This window comes from Gorilla gorilla, chromosome 7, assembly GCF_029281585.2.
Source record: "Gorilla gorilla gorilla isolate KB3781 chromosome 7, NHGRI_mGorGor1-v2.1_pri, whole genome shotgun sequence".
Taxonomy (NCBI): domain Eukaryota; kingdom Metazoa; phylum Chordata; class Mammalia; order Primates; family Hominidae; genus Gorilla; species Gorilla gorilla.
The window spans coordinates 41,048,422-41,071,764 of NC_073231.2; the positions used below are offsets into that span (position 1 = coordinate 41,048,422).

General features: G+C 37.4%; 1 long non-coding RNA gene across 1 annotated transcript; it reads right to left on the minus strand.

Annotated features, from left to right (window-relative positions):
• Window positions 1–5,024: 5,024 nt before the first annotated feature.
• On the minus strand, window positions 5,025–22,841 carry LOC134759020 (uncharacterized). Its single transcript, XR_010134867.1, has 3 exons — window positions 22,738–22,841; window positions 21,726–21,849; window positions 5,025–6,555 (listed from the first exon to the last, which is right to left on the minus strand). It is a non-coding gene; the product is annotated as an uncharacterized lncRNA (long non-coding RNA).
• Between the last annotated feature and the right edge of the window lie 502 nt (window positions 22,842–23,343).

Consider the following 23,343-nt stretch of genomic DNA (forward strand, 5'->3'; position numbering starts at 1 on the left):
TTAAAAAGAACTCAATAACGTTTGTGAATGAGATTAGGACCTCCAGAAAGCTTATTTCTTGGCATCCTTTACAATAAATGGTAAATAGTAAAATTTAGTGACACAGCCATAACTGTGCAACTCTCTCAAGGCATTTGGCCTATGTCTTTGCCCATTTGGGCAGCTATGGCAAAATACCATAAACTGAGTGGCTTATAAGTAGCAGAAACTTATTTCTGACAGTTCTGGAGACTGGAACATCCAAGATCAAGGTGCTGGCAGATTTTGTGTCCGGTGAGTCCCCACTACCCGGTTCATAGACAGTCATCCTCTCATAGTGCCCTCACATGGTGGAAGGGGTTAAGGGCTCTCTGGAGACTCTTTTATAAGGTCACCGATTTGATTCATGAGAGCTTCATACTCATGGCCTAATCACCCACTAAAGGCCCCACCTCCATTCCATCACCTTAGTGGTCAAGATTTCAACATGCAAATTTTGGATGAACACAAGCATTCACACCATAGCAGCTTAGAAATGATTTAGATTAAAAAAAGATGGTGGTTGTGTCATCACTGGCACCCAGCCTTTTTGCTAGGAGTAACTTGAGGAAGGAATTTGATATTATTTTGAAGATGAAACTTAACCTTCACATTCATGAATTAGTGAAAGTATCAAGTATTGCGAGACCACAAATGCTTTGATGCAAGAAAATCTGCTGCGAAGAACTCTTTCTAAAAGTAATGTTTTGAGGTGACTGTTGAAATTATCCAAATGTATGTCTCCTTGGGATAGTCAAAGCTATGGACTGAATTGTGTTTTTCCCCAAATTTGTATGTTAAAATCCTAACCCTCAAACCTCAGAATGTGACTTTATTTAGAAATACAGTGATTGCAGATATAACTGTTTAAAATGAGGTCTTTAGGATGGATCCTAATCCAATATGACTGGTGTCCTCATAAAAGGGGAGAAATTTGGACACAAATACACACACATGGATAACACCATGCAAAGATGAAGGCAGGGATAGCCAAAGAATGAAGCTAAAGAATGACAAACATTGCCAGCAAACCACCAGAAACTGGGAGGAAGGCACAGGGCAGATTTTCTCTCACAGCCTTCAGAAGGAATAGACCTGGATACACCTTGATCTTGGACTTCTAGCTTCCAGAAATGTGAGACAATAAATTTCTGTTGTATTAACCACCTAGTATGTGCAGTTTGTTATAGCAGTCCTAGCAAACTAATATACCCAGTTTAGAAAGCTTCATACTCATTGATTCACTCTATTGGAACAGCCATGGGACTGAAAATGTTGCAGCATTTCCCCAAGAATGGATATACGCAAAGGGCTTAGGACAGGTTGGGACACAGTTTAGGACACTTATTATCTTATTCCCCTAAGATAATGATCAGTATAAGGAAAGCAAACAAATAAACAAAGAAGCTTAAACATACATCTAGAAAGTGAAATGATGTCATAATATAGTTTTTTTCACTTAAAACATATATTGACAGTATCTTAAAAAAAGTATTGAAAAAAATACTTCTTTGACCTCCTGATAGAGAGAACCAGAGGAAATATCAAGATAATAAAAGATAATAAAGGAGAATTCAGCAGTGCTGTATAATTCCATAACCACAATTTCATCAGGAAAGGAAAGCGTAGCATATATAACACTCAGAAGATAAAGAAAGTGATGTTTATAAATTTTTTTCTCATGTTTTAATCTCTACACCAATAATGGCAAAAATGCAAGGGTCAGGGAAGGTGGAAAAAGGAACAAGGAAATACATTTGAGGTCAATAAAGGTGATTCTTTGCAAGGTCACTATCCAGCCTTCTAGAAAATCAAGCCAGCAGAATTCTCTTTGATCTGCAGTTACTTTGTACTGATTCAGAAATCAGTGATTTTCACAAATTATTTGAAAAAGCAATTTTGGGAAGATGGAGAAGCTTGAATAGATTTTCTGACATAAAATTATGGCGCTTTCAATGACCTATTTTCTTTGCCAGGTTGGTTCTTGCCAGCTCCTCCATATTGTTGCCTTTTGTCTTCTTTCATCTAGAATCAGGGGATTGTTCAGTCCCTTCACCTCACCTCTTCACTTTCTTAAGTGAACTAGTGAGTAAACTAGAAAAGGGAGGTGAAATATGTTGCATTTATCTTAGGTCCCTGAATTATTTCATCTAAGTAAAACCTCAATATGATTTTCCTCTACATGACATTTTCCTTAGCCAATTGATGGCATCCATTTGTCCGCAGGGATGCATTGCGCATGAGAGTGAGAACAAATTGTTACAATGAAATTAAAAACATTCAGAACAGTACTGTGCATCAGGAAGACAGATTTGAAAGGCTTTCCGTATATGGAGAAGATCTTCTGTATTCCGTTTGCTGTGTACCTCAGCATACTGGTGGATTAGGAATGGGTTATAGGCATGTGAAAAGGTTTATTTGCTCAGAATTGCTGGGTGTCAGGAGCACAGGGGTTAAAGTAAGACCTGGGGTCTGGAATGCACGTAGGCAAAACTCGTTAGTATTAGACTTTCAGATCCTAACCAAGACAAGCAAACATGGACCTCGAGTTATACAAGCTGCTAGATTTATTCCAGCAGGCTGAGCAGCAACCTGGAGGGCAAAGAATGTCACCATGGAAACGAAAGGAATTAGAGGATAGTACGTGGATTCAAGATTTACTTTACTCTTTCTCTTTGAGGTCACAAAAGCCACAAACCTCCATCAGGAGAGGAGATGTGAAATCTGTGAGATTACATATTCTACCTAAAAGCACTATTTAAATTATTGTACCTGGCTAGTATTTCCAGATTGGGCAAATTAAATGTAGCATTTTCCCCCTACTATCCAAGATTTGTGACTTTTGAGGAAAATAAGAACAGTCGTAAAGAATGAAGGAGACATATTCTTTTTGCACATCCCTGTTACCGTGTGAGTATAGCTGCTAGTCTACTTAATTTTGTTGACTTTGCTCGGTTTCTTGCTTGTTTGATTCTCAGGATGAGATGGACCAGGAATTAGATGCCAGTGACCAAAGTGAAAAGGATATGAACAGGAACATTCTGTTCTCTCAACGGTTTCTCCCACTGACTAGCTAGCTCTCTTCCCTTCTCAAGAGAACTGATAATCTATGAGTGCTTCTGTAGTCATGAGGGGCTTTGGGTCTCTGCAAAACTCTTTTCTCAGGTTTAATATAATTGTGGGTACCGATTTTTCAGTGCTGTAGGCTCCTGGGTCCACTGAAGGCAACCTGGTGGCTCAAAGAAACTTGATGATTGAATCAGTGGTATTGTTCTTCTCAAATGATAATACAGGTCTTAAAAATTCCAATGTGACATAGGTAATTTTATAAAATACATTAAAAATGAGTCACTGAGGTTGAGAAAATTTCAGCCTGTTCCTGAAGATGATGGAGCATTGTTGGTAGCACTGATAAATGGCAAAGTTAGGACCTTAGCCCAAATTATTTGCTTCTAAGCTCATTGGGTTTACACTTTTGCTTTTCTTTAGATTCATAACTATTGCATCAAAGACAGTTATCGTGCACTCTTCTAATCTTAGGAAAAAAGAAAAATGTTTGAGACTGATTGGTTAAGCATTCAAAGCCAGGGTCTTGCACTGGATACTGTATAACCATTAATTTAAAATGATCCAGTTTTGTTTAATCAGAGTTTACATAGAAAGGAGTAATGATTGGGGAACGAGCTTTGCATTTAGATCATGATACATTAAACAAAAATGCTTCAAAGACAAACAAGGAAAATATTGAGGGTCTTTGTTTTATAAATGACAGTGCTGCATTAAGAATGCTTCTGAGTGTAGGTAACTCTCCTAAAAAAGAAAATCATGGGTGGTAGAAAATTAAAACTCTTAATTGTGTTAATTTCAAGATTCTGAAAGGTAGGAGACATTTATCTTTCAATATAAAAGACTGAACATATAAAATGACATTTAAAGAAAAATGTCAATGGAAATAAAAACAGGTGGTATGTAAATTGCTAACAATAACCTCTGTAATTTGATGTATTAATATAAGTTTCAGGTGAGCAGGAAAACAGACCAGTTAGTAGAGACTGCAGCTTAACTGCACTGGGCTCCATTAGCACTGAAGAAAGTATTGGTTTCTATTTTATCTTTGGTTTTAAGAAAGGCTGTTTTTCCAGGCTTTGAATTAGTGTTAATAGGACAACTGTTTCACACTGGATAACTACAAATTGCTTACTTAGGTGTTCTATGGTTCAATAACTAAGCATGGATGAATATGTAATTAGCTTTTAAACACTACCCCAAAAGGCAATATACAATTGCTGTTCCATAGAACTTCATTTAACATGCCCGTAAGCATTTTTGTAATGTTAAATAGAGTGTGTTACCTGGTATTTGCCTCATTGCAGTGAATTTATCCCCCAATAGGCACAAAATCCATATAAATGTCTGAGAAGAACTATTTAGTGTAGTGGTATAAATGCAAAATCTGTTATAGGGACTAGAATACACAGAATATCAAGGAAACAGAGGAAACAGCCATATAGCTGGAAAGTCTTCACAGAATTCAGCTTCATTTGAAGACGCAATATAAAGGACCAAATATAAAATGAATATTGTTTTAGAAATAATGTAGCAGACACTTAAGTAGGTGTTTGCTAAAACATCTAGAAAAAGAAACTAGGAGCCGGGTGCAGTGGCTCACGCCTGTAATCCCAGCACTTTGGGAGGCCGAGGTGGATGTAAGGTCAAAAGTTTGAGGGAGACCAGCCTGGCCAAAATGATAAAACCCCGTCTCTACCAAGAATACAAAACTTAGCTGGGCGTGGTGGCGCAAGCCTGTAATCCCAGCTACTCTGGAGGTTGAGGTAGGAGAATCGCTTGAACCTGGGAGGCGGAGGTTGCAGTGAGCTGAGATTGCGCCATTGCACTCCAGCCTGGGCAACAGAGCAAGACTCATTGTCTCAGACAAAAAAAAAAAAAAAAAAAAAAAGAAAGAAAGAAAGAAAAAAGAAAAAGGAGGGGTACCAGCTGAAGTTCAGTCAGGAAATTGTTAGAGTTTATTAAAAATTCTATCTAAAAACAAGAATATCTCTGAAATTGTCACAAGGAAAATTCTTCCTCCTCCTGAGAGAATTTTTATGGATGGTGAGATGCTAGAAAAACTTTCTGAAACATGTTATAATTGCAAGAAAAACATAAAATAGAAAAATACATAATACAAAGTTGTTGTTTGAACTACCATTAACATAAGGAGAAAACTAAAGATTGCCCACTGATTGTTCAATTCAGTACTTGGATTAATACTATAGTGATGTCTTTTCAGCCTATTAATCAGTATTTTACTGGATTCAGGAAGGAGATTGCATGATCGTTTTATAGAAGGATCAATAATTCCTGTAACCCGTGGGCTCTGATTTGTGGCATCTTTGTACAAGCTAAGCAGGTTCAGGGGCTTTTGAAAAATCTCTGCTTATCCATAATTAATAATAGAAAATGATCAATGAAAGATTGTTTCCAAATGCATTCGGTAGGCTTGTTAGTGAAATGACTTAAAGTAAGAAAAACTGTCTTTTATTTCCATTTGATTACCCAGCTATAGTCCCGGTTCACACATCTGTGCATAAAAGACTTTTTCATTTTATGTCTGCATAAAAATAGGTTTATTTTTAATTCTGAGGAAAACCTTCTGTTATTCTATTTTTTTGGATTTTTATTTTATGATTATTTTCTTCATTGTTACTTGTTTTTTGCTTATTAAAATAAGCATGCTCTTGGCATAAAACTTAGAAGTATAGAGATGTTTATGTGGACTCCGCGTTGTACACCCTACTCTGGGAAGGTCACTTTTGAGTGAGGGTGGACTTGGATTGGGAGATTTAATAAAAAAGGATTATTGGAAGTAGGAAATGCATGAAAGGTAGTGAATAGAAATAAAAATAATTAGCTTGATATATTCAAGAGAAACTCTAAGGGTTTCCAGACTTAGTAAAGAGAGAGAAAGAAAGAAAGAAAGAAAGAAAGAAAGAAGATAGATATGAGAGAGACAGAGAGAGAGAGAGAGAACAAGGAGGAGAAAAGGCAGAATTATTCAATGGCATTTTGGTCCCTAAGAATAATTTTCAATTATAGCTAAAACTGGGAATGCCCTACTCCCATTTCCCTGCAATGGATGTCTCCCTAGGCCCATGACATATGCACTAATTTCTACAAAATACAAGCAGTAATGAAAGGTGGAGCTGCAATAGTCTAATTAGCTCCACCATGAAGGAATGTTTGGGGGAAGAATTTGGGAGAAGTTTGTGATACACACCAGGAACTAGCTCATTAGCATTATCTGAAAACTGTGAAGGAGCTTCTGGATACTAGTAATATATTTGCTTCTCTTCTTGTTTCTACAATTAAAGAATATCTTCGCTTCAGTAGCATTATGTAGAAGAATCATGGACAAGAAAAAGGCAGATGTTCATTCTCCTGGTGCCTTTCATGGTTGATCTGGATGCTGAGCAATCCTGGCAACTCTCTATGAAAAATGCTTCTCTGTCTTTCTTATCACCCAGGAGGCTTGTATCTCTAGGAGCAGGAAAAATAAACAGAAAAATCAATCAGTAGCTTCTCACTCAGAAGCAACATAAGCAATATTGTCGATGTATATTACATTTTTTTCTATGTATTTTTTACATAGCTGAGAGTATACTGTATTATGTAATCTTGTAAAAATGCTTGCTTTTGCATATATATGCATACCTGTGTATTTACTTATGTATTTTATATCATTAAGCATTCATCAAAACATGATTTTAGTGGTTGCATTTTTGCTGTTGTGAAAGGCTCAGAGAGTTTATGTTAATACAGTAAAAATTTTCTAAATATTATTTCATATTGTCAATATTCTTAGCTTTCATAACTATTCTCATCTTAATAGAAGAATAAATCATTTCCTTGTTTCACAATTACAACCATGCTGCAGTGAAAACCCTCACACATTCTTCTACATATGTATATCTGTACATGACAGGTATTTAGATATGTGATTATTCGATTGAAGAGTATGCACATTTCTTGGATAAGTCCCATAGAACTGTGCTGAAAAGTGTTTATTTAAACTTCTCCTTCAATATCGTTGCATGCACTGTCACCACAAGCCTTACAAGTCGTGGAAGGTTCACTGATAGGATCATGGTCAAGAAGTCACGCCAAGAAGGAGCTTCTTTCATCTTCACTGTCTTCCTCCCCAAGTTCCTTTTTTCCCAACAGGCATCCGTCTCTCAAAATGCCTCTATCAGGTGCCCCTCCCTTCTCCTTTGGGAAACTCTATTTCTCCCCACAGAAAGAGAAAACTTATCTTCCTGATGTATTTCAGTATCCTGCAAACTTAAGTGGTATCTTAAGATGGGCACTTCTAGGGGGTCTCCTCTGCTTCATCATAACAAGCTCTGTGCAATGCACTGGGCTCTAAAAGTTCTGAGTGTTCAGTTCTAGTTCAGACTTCTCACTGAAATACTCCCCTGTAAATTAGCCATGACTGATTTTCTTACGAGGTATCATGTTTACTCAGAAATAATTCAGTCTGTATTTGCATTAAGGAAAGGAAGCTTTTCCTGTCCAAATGGCCTTGTCCTTGATCTTTTTTAGCATAATAGATTTTGCCATAATTGTACAAAGCCTAAGCTCAGCTTGCAATACAAGAGAAACAACACTGGATATGCATGGTGCTACCCTGTAGGAATTATACCATCTCTGATGACATCCTTTTGCTCCAAATTTAAAGGGATATATGGGAGAAGGCAGATTTTATATTCATAACTCTACATGTGCACATTTAATTTAACTCTCACATCTTCAGATGGGATACTGAAGTCTGGAGTGGCTAAATAATTTGTTTAAGATCACAAAGGGAATTCAAAAGAGCAGGGGTTCATCTAACTCTCTGAGGCCATGAAGTTAATTCCTAGTCAAGAGCAATAATAATACAATAACCTTTAAATCATTTCACCGTGTGTTAGTCACAGTTTGAAATCCTTTTTACGTATTAACAACACTATGAAGTAGACTCTTTTATTATTGTCACCTGACACAATTCTTTAAACGGTATTGCTATAGCCATTTTATAAAGGAAAAACTGGTAACAGAGAGGTTATACATGTCATACATCTAGGAAGTAAGAAACCAGGATTTGTGATAATTGTCTTTGTGCTTAAACTCTGCATCATATTATTTCACATTCACAGCATAACTTCTTCTGCTTTTATTTTAGAAAACTTGGTTTGTGACTATCATATTGGACACCTTTAAAAAAACCTAAAAATTATTTCTGCAGTTCTCACATCTGCCATTTTTATAACTACTACAGTTTCCACTTGACAGACATAAGAGAATACGGAGAGTTAAGCTCACAATCCTCTGGAGTCACCAAACTGTGACTAATGTTGAATGGACAGCCAGCTCACCTCCTCTTGCTTCTCTTTCCTTTTCTCTGTCTCTTTTGTTGCTTCAATTGCACTAATGCCTTTTTCTTTTTTTGTAGTTCTATTCACTTCATGAAGAAGAAAAGAAAATACATTGTATTTAAAAAATACATTCTTTCTGTTCTAGCTAGTCCTGCCAAGGCCAATCTTTACCGCTTTCTAGTTGCCCATGTGGAAAACCTTTTTTTTCCCTTTCTATTCACTTCTATCCCTCTTTTCCATTTTACCTTTTAATAATTTGCATAGATCATTTTGACTATTTTTCTTTTGCTAGTATCATCCCCATTTGCTTGAGATTATCTAATTAGCATTTCTTATTCTCTTTTTCCTGTACATACAATCCTCGGCTTATGATGGTTTAACCCATATTTTTTGACTCTACAATGAATGTATCAGGAAAGTGACCCCATGTTAATTCGAGGAGCTCCTTATGTCTTATTATGAGGTTAGACTTTCTACCAAAAGAATAGTACTTTTGCACCATCGTAAAGTCATAAAAACATATGTTGAATGGTAATAAGTTTGAGGTTGTCTGCTGTGTTGCCAGCTTCAAATGTATTTTCAATTTATATTGTCAACTTGTGATGGGTTTATCAGGATGTGACCCCATCATCAGTCAAGGAGAATCTGCACATCTATTTTCTACTCATGTTTATACGGCTCCTAATTTAACAGCTGTCATTCATCGCTTGGTAGCTCATTGTGTGTCCTATTAACTGGTACATGAATTTTTGCTTTTAGTACTTTTTTTCTCCAACCATTTCCTAGGTTTCTTCCTTTTAGCTTGAATAGAAACAAGAGCATGTTTACTAGAAACAAAGAAAATTATTGTTTCACATTTGTCTACCTAAGACAGGTTTCCAAGTTCTCTATGATGACTTTTCCTAGTTTGGTTCACCTGAAGAATTTCTAGAAACCTTCAAGACTCCTTTACTCATTTCCCCTAAGAGCCTTCTTTGACTCTCATTATTACCTATTTTAATAGGATTCCATTATCTGTATGTACCTGTGTATTTGCTTCCCTGTATTATAATTGTTTACCTTATCATCCACATAGTCTCATTCCCAGATTGAGAACTCCTTGAGGACTGATGTTTTCAGCTTTATCTTTGTATTCTCTAGCCCAGAAGAGTCCTTAGGCAGGCCAAACCAAGCACATGATAAATGAATGAATGACTAAGGATAGAACAAAGATTAGATAAACTAATCTTCGCCCTTACTACTTTGGAATTTCTATTATCCTAGGTTCTCTAGAGAAATAGAACCAACAGGACAGGGGTCCCCAACCCCGAGGCTGCAGACCAGTACCAGTCCATGGCCTGTTAGGAACTGGGCTGCACAGCAAGAGGTGAGTGGCAGGCTAGCAAGCATTACTTTCTGAGCTCTGCCTCCTATTAGATCAGCAGCTGAATTAGCTTCTCATAGGAGCACAGACCCTATCGTCAACTCTAGGTTGCATGCTCCTTGTGAGAATCTAACCAATGCCTGATGATCTGAGGTGGAACAGTTTCATCCTGAAACCATCCCCTCATCCCGGCACCCAACCCGCGACCCCCACCCGCGAGCCAAGCTGTTCATGTAAAAATTGTCTTCCACAAAACCAATCCCTGGTGCCAAAAAGTTGAAATACTGGGGACTGCTGCAATAGGAGATTTCATGTGTCTGTGTGTATGAAAATTTCATGTACATGAAATTTCCTCTCTCTCTCTCTCTCTGTGTGTGTGTGTGTGTGTGTGTGTGTGTGTGTGTGTGTATGAATTGGCTTATGCAGTCATGGAGGCTGCGAAGTCCCAAGATCTGTAGTCGACAAGCTGGAGACTCAGGAGAGCTAATGATGTAAGTACAAGTCCAAGTCTTAGTCTGAAGGCAGGAGAAGACTGATATCCCCCCTCAAAGACAGTCAGGAACAGGGAAAGAGCAAATTCTCCATTATTGAAACTTATTTTAAAAAATTCAGATCCTCAATGGATTAAATGATGCCCACCCACTGTAGGGAGGGAAATTTGTTCCACTCAGTGTATAGATTCAAATGTTTATCTCACTCAGAAACACCCTCACAGACACATCCATAATGATGTTTACCCAAATATTCAGGCATCCCATGGCCCAGTTAAGTTGACACATAAGTTTAATGAAAACAAACTTTATGATGAAAGTAAGATTATCACAGGTAACAATGATGAGAAAGTAGTATCTGGCAATAAATACCCATATCTAAAAACAAAAGTTGACAAGTGGGATCTAATTAAACTAGAGTTTCTGTACAGCAAAAGAAAATATCAACAGAGTAAACAGATAACCTATAGAAACTGCAACAATTCAACAAGCCAAAAACAGATAACCCCATTAAAAAGACTAAAGAAATGAACAGACACTTCTCAAAAGAAGACATACAAAAAAGACCAATAAACATATTAAAAAAATGCTTAACATCACTAATCATCAGAGAAATGCAAATCAAAACCACAATGAGATACCATGTCACACCAGTGAGAATGGCTATTATCAAAAAGTCAAAACACAGATGTTGGCAAGGCTTCAGAGAAAAGAACACTTATACACTGTTTGTGGAAATGCAAATTAATTCAGCCACTTTGGAAAGCAGTTTGGAGATTTCTCGAAGAACTTAAGACAGAACTACCATTTAACCCAGCAATCCATTACTGGGCGCATACCCAAATAAAAATATTCTACCAAAAAGACACATGCACTCCTATGCTCATCGCAGTACTACTTACAAGCAAGAACATGGAATCAACCTAGGTGCCCATCAATGGTGGATTGGATAGAGGAAATATGGTACATATACACCATGGATTACTATACACCCTTAAAAATAATGAAACCATGTCCTTTGCAGTAACATGGATGCTGCTGGAGGCTATTATTGTAAGTGAATTAATGCAGAAATAGAAAACAAAATACCACATGTTCTCACTTATAAGTGGGAGCTAAATATTGAATATTTATGACATAAAGAGGGCAACAATAGACACATGGGACTACTGGTGGGGAGAGAGAGAAGGGAATAAGTGTTGAAAAACTATTGCTACTATGCTCACTATGTTGGTGATGGGATCTTTTGTACCCCAAACCTTAGCATCATGCAATATACCAATGTATACAACAAACCTATACATGTACCCCTTGATTCTAAAATAAAAGTTGGAATTATTTTTAAAAAGCAAAGCAATAAAAATGAAATAAATAAATAAAAATTAATGGAATAAACATTGCCTGCCTGACTTATAAGCTTGATGTAAGATTTTAAAATAATGTTTGTAGTTTTGCTTATTATAAAAATTATATATGTACACTACAGATAATTTGGAATAAACAAAACATTACAAGTAAGAAATAAACCTGCTTGTAATATCACATCCAGAAATTCTTTGTTAATATTCTGTTGCATTTTTTAGTTTCTAAAAGTGTAAGTATACAAAGTTGGGGTCTGTTTTTTAGTCCCTACATCCCAATTACATCTTTTTAAAAATAATATTTTAATATTTATAAAGTTGGTTCTGGGCACTTCAGACTTTGGGAGATGAGTATCAGGGGAAGATACATGACTTCTTATATTTACTTTCTCACCAGGTTTGGGGGCATACATTTAAGTGTGGGTATTTTTCCCTACAATCCCAGATTCTATCTGGCTGTGACCTAGTGCTTTTGCACATAAATTTATGTAGTGCTTTCCTCCTGTCAGCTCCTGAGCATCCACTGAAAAATTACCAGTGCTCCCTGGGGGCATTTTGTTGTGCATCATCTCTGCTGGTGATCGTTAACCAAACACTTGTGAATCAGTTTCAAAAGCATAATTTTTTAAAGCTCTTTTTGGTTTATTGAGCTCATGGGTAGACAGACAAAGCAATTCTGCTAGAGCTGGTGTTTACCATTTGTCATTCCACAACCTTTGCTTGGCCCTAATGCAGGAGAGGGACCACAGCCTGATCATCCTTGGTTGAGAGATGTAAACCTAATGGCAGTGTTTCAGCATGTGCAATGAACTGCTTTTTAAGGAGACTAAAGTGATGGAATCAGCCTGTTTTTTCTTGAGTTAAAATAAAATCCTCATGTAAAATCTAAACTCTTTATTCAAACTTTATTTCAGGAACTCTTTATATTACTTTAATATAAAATATATTATTCTCTATATTTTAATAATAGATGCTAATGCCTTTAGTGTGCTCATAATGTACCAAAAATGTCTTAAGCACTTCACTTAAGTTACTTCATTTAAGCCCACAACGCAGTCGTGAGGCAAGTACTATATGATGTCAGATGAAGAAGAATTGGGGAGGTAAAGCAACTCACATAGGTCACTGTTCTGGTTAGCAGAGAAAAAAACAATGACCTCTGATTCCAGTGTCCATATACCTAACCACCATGCTGTACCGCCTCCTCCCAGAGAGCCAAGGATGGAGAGAAAAACAACCCTTCTGTGAATATTTGACAATCCTTCTATAAAGCTGTTAATACATTTAAGCTAACCTAGTCTTGAAATTTAGGAAATGTGTCTTATTAGTATTGTATTGAGCTTAGCATCTCAAATCAATGACCACAAAAACTTTCAAGAAGGTAACAACTGAGTGATGTATGTAAGATGATATTAATAGAATAGGAGTTTCTACTACTCATCCCTTGACAGAAACATCAGCTTGAGCACAATAATCATCCAAGCATGAAAACACCTTCACAATTCCTAAGGGATCTAAATGAGAGATTACAGTATCTGGCTAGAGCACAGAGATAAGAAGATGCATTGAAGAGGAGAGAAAGTATAGTTTTACATTACCTGTGCCACTTCTCCTCAACCCCAGGCAGCACAGGAAGGAGAGAGGTACCATCTACTTGGGGAAAGAAAGAGAGATGAGCCCTGGTCTTCAACAGGAACCCCCCCAGCCTGAGGCTGCCCCAGTGAATGCTGACATCAGGCTAGCTACTGTAGATTCAGTCTCCAGGCCTGCCCCAGTGGCAGGCTGGTCCATGTGGGATTGAATTCTGTAAAGTTGAAGAATACTATATTAACATACAAAAACTAGTAGAGTTTCTATGCACTAATGACAAATTACCTGAAAAAAGAAATAAAATCTCATTTGCAGTAGCAAAAAAAATTCCTGAATAACTTATACATTAAAAACTATAAAACATTGGTAAAAGAAATTGCAGAAGACACAAATATATGAAAACCTATCACACGTTTATGGATTGAAAGAATTAATATTGTTAAAATGTCCGTGCTACCCAAAACTATCTACAGATTCAAGGCATTCTTTATCAAAATTTCAATGACATTTTTCACAAAAATAGAAAACAATTGTAAGATTTATATGGAACCATAAAAGACTGCATAGCCAAAGTCATCTTGAGCAAAAAGAACAAAGCTGGAGCCTTCATAGTACTTGATTTCAAAATATACTGCAAAGCTATAATAATCAAAATAGCAGTGTACTATTGGAATGGGATAGAGAGCTCAGCAATAAATTCACGCATCCAAGGTCAATTGATCTTCCACAAAAGTGCCAAGAACACACAAAGAGGGGATGGAAAAGCTGGATATCCACATGCCCAGAAGAAAATTGGACCCTTATCTCATACCTTGTAAAAAACAAAATTAAATCAAAATAGATTAAAGACTTAAATGTAAGTCCTAAAAATGTAAAAGTATCAGAGAAACATAGGGAAAGAGCTTCTTGACTTTTACCTTGGCAATGATATTTTGAATATGACACCAAAAGCAGAGTCAATAAAGCAAAAACAGATAAATGAGATTGCACCAAACTAAAAAGATTCTGAATAGCAACAAAAAGACTCAGTAGAGTGAAGAGACAATTACGGAATGGAAAAATATATTTGTGAACTCTACACATCCAATAAAGGGTCAGTTTCCAAAATATATAAGGAACTCAAACAACTCAATAGCAAGAAAACAAATAACCCAATTTTTAAAATGGACAAAGGACCAAAATAGATATCTCAAAAGAAGACATACAAATGGCCAACAAGTATATGAAAAAATACCCAAGGTTGCTAATCACCGAGAAAATGCAAATGTGATAGCACCTCACACCTGTCAAAATGGCTGCTATAAAAAAGACAAAAGGTAAGTGTTGCTGATGATGTAGAAAAAGGAAATCCTTGTCACTGTTGGTGGGAATGTAAATTAGTACAGTCATTAGAGAAAACAGCATGGAGTTTTGTCAAAAAAAATAAAAATAGACTTAGCATATAACCCAGCAATCTCACTTCCGGGTTTACAGCCAAAGGAAATGAAATCAGTATCTCAAAGAGATATCTGTACTTCTGTGCTAATTGTAGCACTATTCAAAATAGCCAAGATACGATGTCAACCTAGGTGTCCATAGATGGATGAATGGATATATAAAATAGCATACAATGGAATATTATTCAGCCTTAAAAAAGGAGGAAATCCTGTCATCTGTGACAACATGAATGAACTTGGAGAATGTTATGCTAAGTAAAGCAAGCCAGGCATAAAAAGACTAAATATTGCTTGCTCTCACTTATATATGGAATATAAAAAAGTTGAACTCATAGAAGCAGAGAGTAGAATGATCGTTGTCAGGGGCTGGTTGAGTGGGAGAAATGGGGAGATGTTGGACAAAGAGTACAAAGTTTCAGTTATGAGGATGTATCAAGTCTGGAGACCTAATGTACAGCATGGTGACTATGGTTAGTAATACTGTATGATATACTTTAAATTTGCTAAGACAGCATATTTTATTTTATTTGTTTATTTTTAAGACAGAATCTCACTTTGTTACACAGGCTGGAGTGCAGTGGCATGATCTTGGCTTGCTGCAGCCTTGCACTTCTGGACTTACGTGATCCTAAGGGAGTAGATTTTAAACATTCTCATCACCACATACAAGAAAAGTCAACTATGTGAGGTGATGAATATGTCAATTTTCTTCATTGTGGTAACAATTTGACAATGTATCTATATATCAAAACATCACACAATATGCCTTAAATATACATAATTTTTATGTCAATATTTCAATAAAGCTGGGGAAAATTTTTAATAAAGTTTTTAAAAAATTTATAAAATTTTGTAAAAAATTCAAAAATATTTTTCTATATTACCCATTTGACCAGAATTTATCTCTGTTAATTTTCATATTTCATTTTAAAGTAATGCTTTTTTTTTCCCCTAGAGGATATATGTAGATGATTATTTCACTCAGTGACGATTACGTGCTAGGGTCTAAGTGACTGAATATTTTTGCCTTTAGATATTCATTCCTTTGCATTCACTTATTAAACACACACTAATTTTGTGCCAACTGTTTGCCAGGCACTCAAGGTATTGGAAATACATTGATAAACAAAACAGATAAAGATACTTGTCCTCACAAAACTTGAGGAAGCAGAGGTGGATAATAAACAGCTGCTCAAGTAAATCAATACTTAAAATAATTTCTGATAGTGATAAATGTTATGAAGAGAATAAAACAAAGACAAATGGGTGAATGTGTGTTGTCAGAGATGACCTCTTTGAGGAGACAGCATTTAAGCTGGTACTTGTGTGTCCAGAATCGGTGGGTTCTTGGTCTCACTGACTTCAAGAATGAAGCCGCGGACCCTCGCGGTGAGTGTTACAGCTTTTAAGGTGGCCCGTCTGGAGTTTTTCCTTCTGATGTTCGGATGTGTTCGGAGTTTCTTCCTTCTGGTGGGTTCCTGGTCTCGCTGGCTCAGGAGTGAAGCTGCAGACCTTCGTGGTGAGTGTTACAGCTCTTAAGGCCGTGCGTCTGGAGTTGTTGGTTCCTCCCGGTGGGCTCGTGGTCTTGCTAGCTTCAGGAGTGAAGCTGCAGACTTTTCGCAGTGAGTGTTACAGCTCGTAAAAGCAGTGTGGACCCAAAGAGTGAGCAGTAGCAAGATTCATTGCGAAGAGTTAAACAACAAAGCTCTCACTGTGCGGAAGGAGACCCCAGCATGTTGCCACTGCTGGCTCGGGCAGCGTGATTTTATTCTCTTATCTGGCCCCCACCCACATCCTGCTGATTGGTAGAGCCCAGTGGTCTGTTTTGACAGGGTGCTGATTGGTGTGTTTACAATCCCTGAGCTAGACATAAAGACTCTCCACATGCCTACCAGACTGAGGAGCCCAGCTGGCTTCACCTAGTGGATCCCGCACAGGGGCTGCAGGTGGAGCTGCCTGGCAGTCCCGCGCCGTGTGCCTGCACTCCTCAGCCCTTGGGTGGTCGATGGGACTGGGCGCCGTGGAGCAGGGGGTGGCGCTCGTGGAGGAGGCTCGGGCGGCACAGGAGCCCACGGAGAGGGTGGGAGGCTCAGGCATGGCGGGCTGCAGGTCCGGAGCCCTGCCCCACAGGAAGGCAGCTAAGGCCCAGCGAGAAATTGAGCGCAGTGCCGGTGGGTTGGCACTGCTGGGGGACCTAGTACACCCTCCGCAGCTGCTGGCCCGGGTGCTAAGCCCCTCATTGCCCGGGGCCGGCAGGGCCGGCCGGCTGCTCCGAGTGCGGGGCCCGCCAAGCCCACGCCCAACCGGGAACTCCAGCTGGCCCGCAAGCGCCGCGCGCAGCCCCGGTTCCCGCTCGCGCCTCTCCCTCCACACCTCCCTGCAAGCTGAGGGAGCCGGCTCCAGCCTTGGCCAGCCCAGAAAGGGGCTCCTACAGTGCAGCGGTGGGCTGAAGGGCTCAAGTGCCACCAAAGTGGGAACCCAGGCAGAGGAGGCGCCGAGAGCGAGCGAGGGCTGTGAGGACTGCCAGCACGCTGTCACCTCTCACTTGGATTACAGGACAGAAATCCTGGGGAAGAGTATTCCAGGCAAAGGAAACAGTAAGTGCAAAATCCCTGAGTTGGGATTAACTTCCATGTTCTTGGATAGAAAGATGGGGGCAGTGAGCAAAAAGAGGAGTGTATAGTGTGGGGAGGTGGAGAGCAAGGCAGATGACATGGGGTTTTGGTCTCGGCCAGGAGTTTGAATTTGACTGTAATTACAATGGGAACCATCTGCTATATAGTAGGTTAGGTAGTAATATCATATAAGGAATACTTCAGTTGGATCACTTTAGGTGCTATGTAGAACCAAAAAGAAAGTTCACTTGTTAGCTGTTGCTATGTATTCCAAGAGTTCAAGAGACTCGTTGCAGCATCAAAAGTGAGTAATCACAGTAACTTTCAGCTGTTTCTATGTATGGGCTATATTCCTTGAAGTCAGTGATTTGGTTCCAAGCCTTCTTTATGATCTCTAAAAATAAGGCAAAGCTAATAAAAACTGAAAATATTAAGTATATAGTCTTATCAGTGGAGTGTGTATTGGAGTTAGGGAAAGTTGAGTCATTATTTTGAAGGGACACAAGCACTTTACTATCGTTATGATTATAATCAAACACCATATTCCGAGCTCCTGGATCATGAAGGTTCCTAGATGATCCTAAGGGTTATTGCTTTCTAGTAGTGCACATAATGATTCACAAGCTAAGCAGACAGAGACTTTATCACTTGATATCTTAAAGTTTAAACAGGCTAGACCTAGAGTCATGCATCCTACATTGGTCAAGCATCTAAAGACAATTATTTCTGAACAACCATTAGTATTAAAATTATATTTGGAAGTTAATTAAAGGTAGTTTCCTGGCTGTAGACGTTTATGAGCTATTTTTTTCTTTTACCCTGCAAATCTGTAATATGTGCCTGAAATTAACAATATATTAACTTTTAAATGCATAGACTCATAGTTAAAATTACACAAAAATCCACTTAATGAGCAACTTAAATTCATGAATCTCAGATACATTTATTTTCTAAGTATATCACTCCTCAGAAGATTTTAGTTTGTTTCTCTTGTATTCAAGTATGTCTTTGAGAAAGAAATTTCAGACATGTCTTTGACACAGGAATTTTTTCATTGTTATATTCCCCACATCATATTATGACAGTAGGTAAATTATAGCTGTAATAATTTTAAAGGCTCTTCTCTATATACTATCATGAATATATATTGTGCCTTATGTGAGTGGAATTTCTTTTTTTGTTTATGTTTGTTTTGTTTTTAATAAGGAAAGAAAAATTGGTTATGGTATAGGAGATTGAGAAGTAAAAAAAAAAAAAAAAAAAGACAATTCTTCTCTCATCCCTCAAAGCTTTCCTTCAATAAGTTCTATTGAGTGCCTGCTATGAACTAAGTAGTAACCTCTGTCCTTACAGTGTTTTCAGATTTATCTGAGGCATAAAATTATAAGTAATTATAAGACCGTGTTTTATAATACATCTGAATTCAATTTTAAAGTGATTACTGATAGTAAGCGATATATAGAAAAGTTGAGTTTTCACAGAAGATGGGACTTTGAATTGTATCTTACGGGCTTTAATTGATCTTAAGGTTTGCACTAAATCTACACATCAATGACCTAAAAATTGGAAGTGACCATAGAGTTCACCCAAGCAAAATTTCCACCCAGTGAATGCCACTCTTAGGAATATCATTGACCATTTAGCCACAGCAAGAATCTTTGTGAAATAGGCATCTAAATTTTTGAGGCAGAATTTCTACTTGAATGGAGTTCTAATAGTTAAAATGTTCTTTTATTGAATATAGATTTGCACAGTTGTAACATGTCTTAAATCATGTCCTTTTGAGAAAACTAAACCAAATCTAATCTATCTTTCCAGTAGTTGTACTTCAAAAATATTTGAAAGCTATGTTGATCTATTTCTAAAGCCTAATCTAGAACTTTTACCTGTATATATATTTTTTATTATACTTTAAGTTTTAGGGTACATGTGTACAACGTGCAGGTTAGTTACATATGTATACATGTGCCATGTTGGTGTGCTGCACCCGGTAACTCGTCATTTAACATCAGGTATATCTCCTAATGCTATCCCTCCCCGCTCCCCCTACCCCACAACAGGCCCTGGTATGTGATGTTCCCCTTCCTGTGTTCTCATTGTTCAATGTGTTCTCATTGTTCAATTCCCACCTATGAGTGAGAACATGTGGTGTTTGGTTTTTTGTCCTTGCGATAGTTTGCTGAGAATGATGGTTTCCAGCTTCATCTATGTCCCTACAAAGGACATGAACTCATCATTTTTTATGGCTGCATGGTATTCCATGGTGTATATGTGCCACATTTTCTTACCTGTATATTTTGTTAATGACTCTCTGAAATTTTAGTGCAAGGAACTTAATATGGTGAGATTATTCTTGTTTTTAACCTGCGTATCTAATTTAGTTCTAGCTGTATAATCTGTTCATTGCCTTCTTATATAATTATGATAGATATTTCTTACTTTTGGGTGTATTCTGGCAGTATAGAATTCCATTTCACATGTATCTCATCTGTATTTTTCTATAAACCCATTAGCTACGACATAATACTTTTCCATATTATTTTTGTGTTGTATAAATGATTTAGGAAGAGGATTAAAGTTTGTATTTAATCCACCTTCAACATAAGCATAGAAAGTGTTCCTTGCATATCAACAAAAGAGAAAAAGATACCAAGGCAAGATTTTTTTAAAGAGCCATTGTTCAATTTTCTTTGCACTCAGTCTGATTTATTTCAGATGCTGCATAACCTAATTTGCACGACTGGATTAAATAACCTAATGAACCCTGACCCATGTGCTTGGGCATTAAGGATGTCAAGTACCCATTTGTGTTTTGTTTATGTCTTCCTTCCTGTTAAATGTCATCTATATTTGGAATCTTTCCAGTGTTGACTTTAAAAAGGAAGCATAGGTCACTTAAATGAGAGAGCAAGCATACAGGAGATGCAGTAAATCAGACCATTACTGATTATGATTGGATCTTGAACATCTTCCAAAACTACTCTTTGCATTCCTTTCCAATCTCTGTTGGTCTGATTGATTTATGATGAAAATTATGATCTCATGTTACAGTCTTCCTTTGGTTTGTTGCTGGTATACTAGCATTCTGCAATGGCAGTTATTATGGGCAGTAATGAAGATGATTAAATTACTATAACCATTTGCAGAGGAGTTTGGGGTGGGAAACTTTATTTTCTTATAAAATAATTAGGTCCCATTGGAATCACTAATGCAAACAGTGAAAATTCACACACCACTGACTGCAGTACACTTCTGTGGGCAGCTTTGGTCCCACCTAGTTCTCTCTTCTTTCTTGCTTGTAGTTCTCAACAATCACTATAGAATGTGCTGGGAATGTAACATCCTGAGGTAAGGAAAAGCTGGCCAGAACAGTCAGGGCTGTGTTCCGGTGTCCTCTAGAAACAAAATGTCTTCATTGCTTTATCCCAGAGTGTCCTGTATTTCCCAGGGTATAAAACCCGGGGCAGGCTGCTTTCTAGGGTCCCTCTGCTGTAGTGCAAGTGAGGCATGTGCAGACATGGCCACCCAAGGCAGCTTTTCTGAGCCTTGGGAGACTACCTCACAATGAACCTTAGGCTTCTGTTGTTGCTTCCTGTCTATCTGTAAGTAATAAACTCACTTATGTAACTTGTTTTGCGTGTGGGTGTTTGGTGTCATGAGACTTAGACGCCTTGGTAACCAGTGCACAATGAACCTGCTTCATGGCCAATTTTGAGCTATTGGCATTTGCTTTTTAAAAATCCCCCCAAAAGTTCTATAATCATCTTGCTATTAGCCAGTATCACAGGAATGCTACTGATGCACCTTTTTTTTTTCAGAGATTTACTTTCCAGAGATTTTTTTTAAAAAAGGATAATGCTATATTTACTTGTTAGAATTACATTTTGTCATATAAGTATTTTTTTTCATAAAAATCTCTTTAATTTTGTTTCCTAGTGAATCTAGCTTGGTGCAGATATGTATCTCTTAAAAACCAAGTTGCGAGTTGCTGCTACATGAAACAGTGTCTCTATTATAGGCAGAACTGGATCATAAAAGTCTACAGTGATGGAGAAAACAAAAACACCTTATAGAATTTGGTGATTGGAAATCCCATAGATTCAGACATAAACAGAGGCTCAGAAGCCTCTCTCATGCTTATCATTATGGGAGGACAGGCACATTAAGTGGTGCTTTATGGTTCTCATGCACACTTGGAGAGAGTTCTACAAATTCTATCCTTTTCATCTTATTGGTACATATTGTCAAAGTACCACCTGAAATGCCTGGAATTCCAGCATAATTCATTTCTTGGATGTTTGTTGTCATTCCAGAAAACCAAGACCACCAATCATATCACCTTGTTAAAGAACCAGGTTGGGCTTTCCCAACCAGCAGCAGCCATCCCTGTTTAAAGCAAAAGTTAAGTGAAACATCTGTAAAAGCAGTGATACTTACGGTAGAGTTACAGATGATAGCATATTTAGCACCTTAATGGGAAGGGAAACATTGAATATCTTCTTGTGCAGTGAATTTGAGAAAATATCATTCCTTTCAATAATTATCTAGAAGCCAGTAATACCTAGAATGAACAAGAATATATTTTTGCTCTTTCAAAATGTGATTAATATTCACCAAATGTCAGCTATGTATGCATATAATCAGATAAGACAGATACTCAGAGAGTTGCCTTGGAAATTATTTTGTATTATCTGAAAGACAAGTAAAATTTAAAATTCTAAGCATAGCCAGAATAATTATTTGATAGTTATATGTAAATATATTAAAGAAATATATAAATATGAGATAATATATTACTGAATATTAGCAAGTCATTTTTATTCAGGACACTTGGAGCTTTTGCGTATAATGAAGTGTGTTGAGAATATTTCAGCTGAGTTAATAGCATGTCTTTAAAAAATATATGTTAAATATTTCTTTTATGTCACACGCTGGGAATTGTTTTGCAAAATGAATTCAAATCATTAAAATTACTTAAATTTATCTAGGTATTTTAAAACCATCTAAAAATTTATTAAACTATTATAAGGATAATAAAACAGATTCAAAGAGAAGTGTCTAGTTGACCATGATTTTAAATCTGAGGAAACAAGAAAGATAATTTATTACAAGATAAAATTATTGTTTGAAGGCCTAAAAGGGAATATTTAGGTTTGTTATTAGGTATAAAGATTTGTTCTAGATATCACAATGTTATGATGCCTGCAACTGCAGAAACACTGATACAGCTGAAAACGGCATTTTGTCATTGCTTAAAATTTTCAGAGTATTAGAAGAGATAGTAATAAGTAATACAATGTTACATTCTTTTTTTGTTTTATTTAACTATCCGCAGAAGGGATCCACATCACATATTATTTCTATTAGTCCGTTCCCATGCTGCTAATAAAGATATACCTGAGACTAGTTAATTTAAAGGGAAACCTGGAAAGAGGTTTAATTGACTCACTATTCAGCAAGGATGGGGAGGCCTCAGGAAATGCACCATCATGGTGGAAGGGGAAGCAAACACATCCTTCTTCATAAATTGGGAGCAAGGAGAGGAGTGAGAGCTCAGCAAAGGGGGAAGCCCCTTATAAATTCATCAGATCTTGTGAGAACTGACTCACTGTCATGAGAATAGCATGGGGGAATCCGCCCCCATGATTCAATTACCTGTCACCGGGTCCCTCCCACCACATGTGGGGATTATGGGAACTATAGTTCAAGATGAGATTGGGGTGGGGACACAGCCAAACCATATCATTCCACCCCTGGCCCCTTTGAAATCTCATGTCCTCACATTTCAAAACACAATCATGCCTTTCCAGCAGTCCCCCAAAGTCTTAGCTCATTCCAGCATTAACCCAAAAGTCCAAGTCCAAAGTCTCATCTGAGACAAGGCAAGTCCCTTCCACCTATAAGCCTGTAATATCAAAAGCAACTTAGTTACTTTATAGATACAAGGGAGGTACAAGCATTGTATAAATACACCTGTTCCAAATGGGAGAAATTGTCCAAAACAAAAGGCCCCATGCAAGTCTGAAATACAGTGAGGCAGTCATTAAATCTTAAA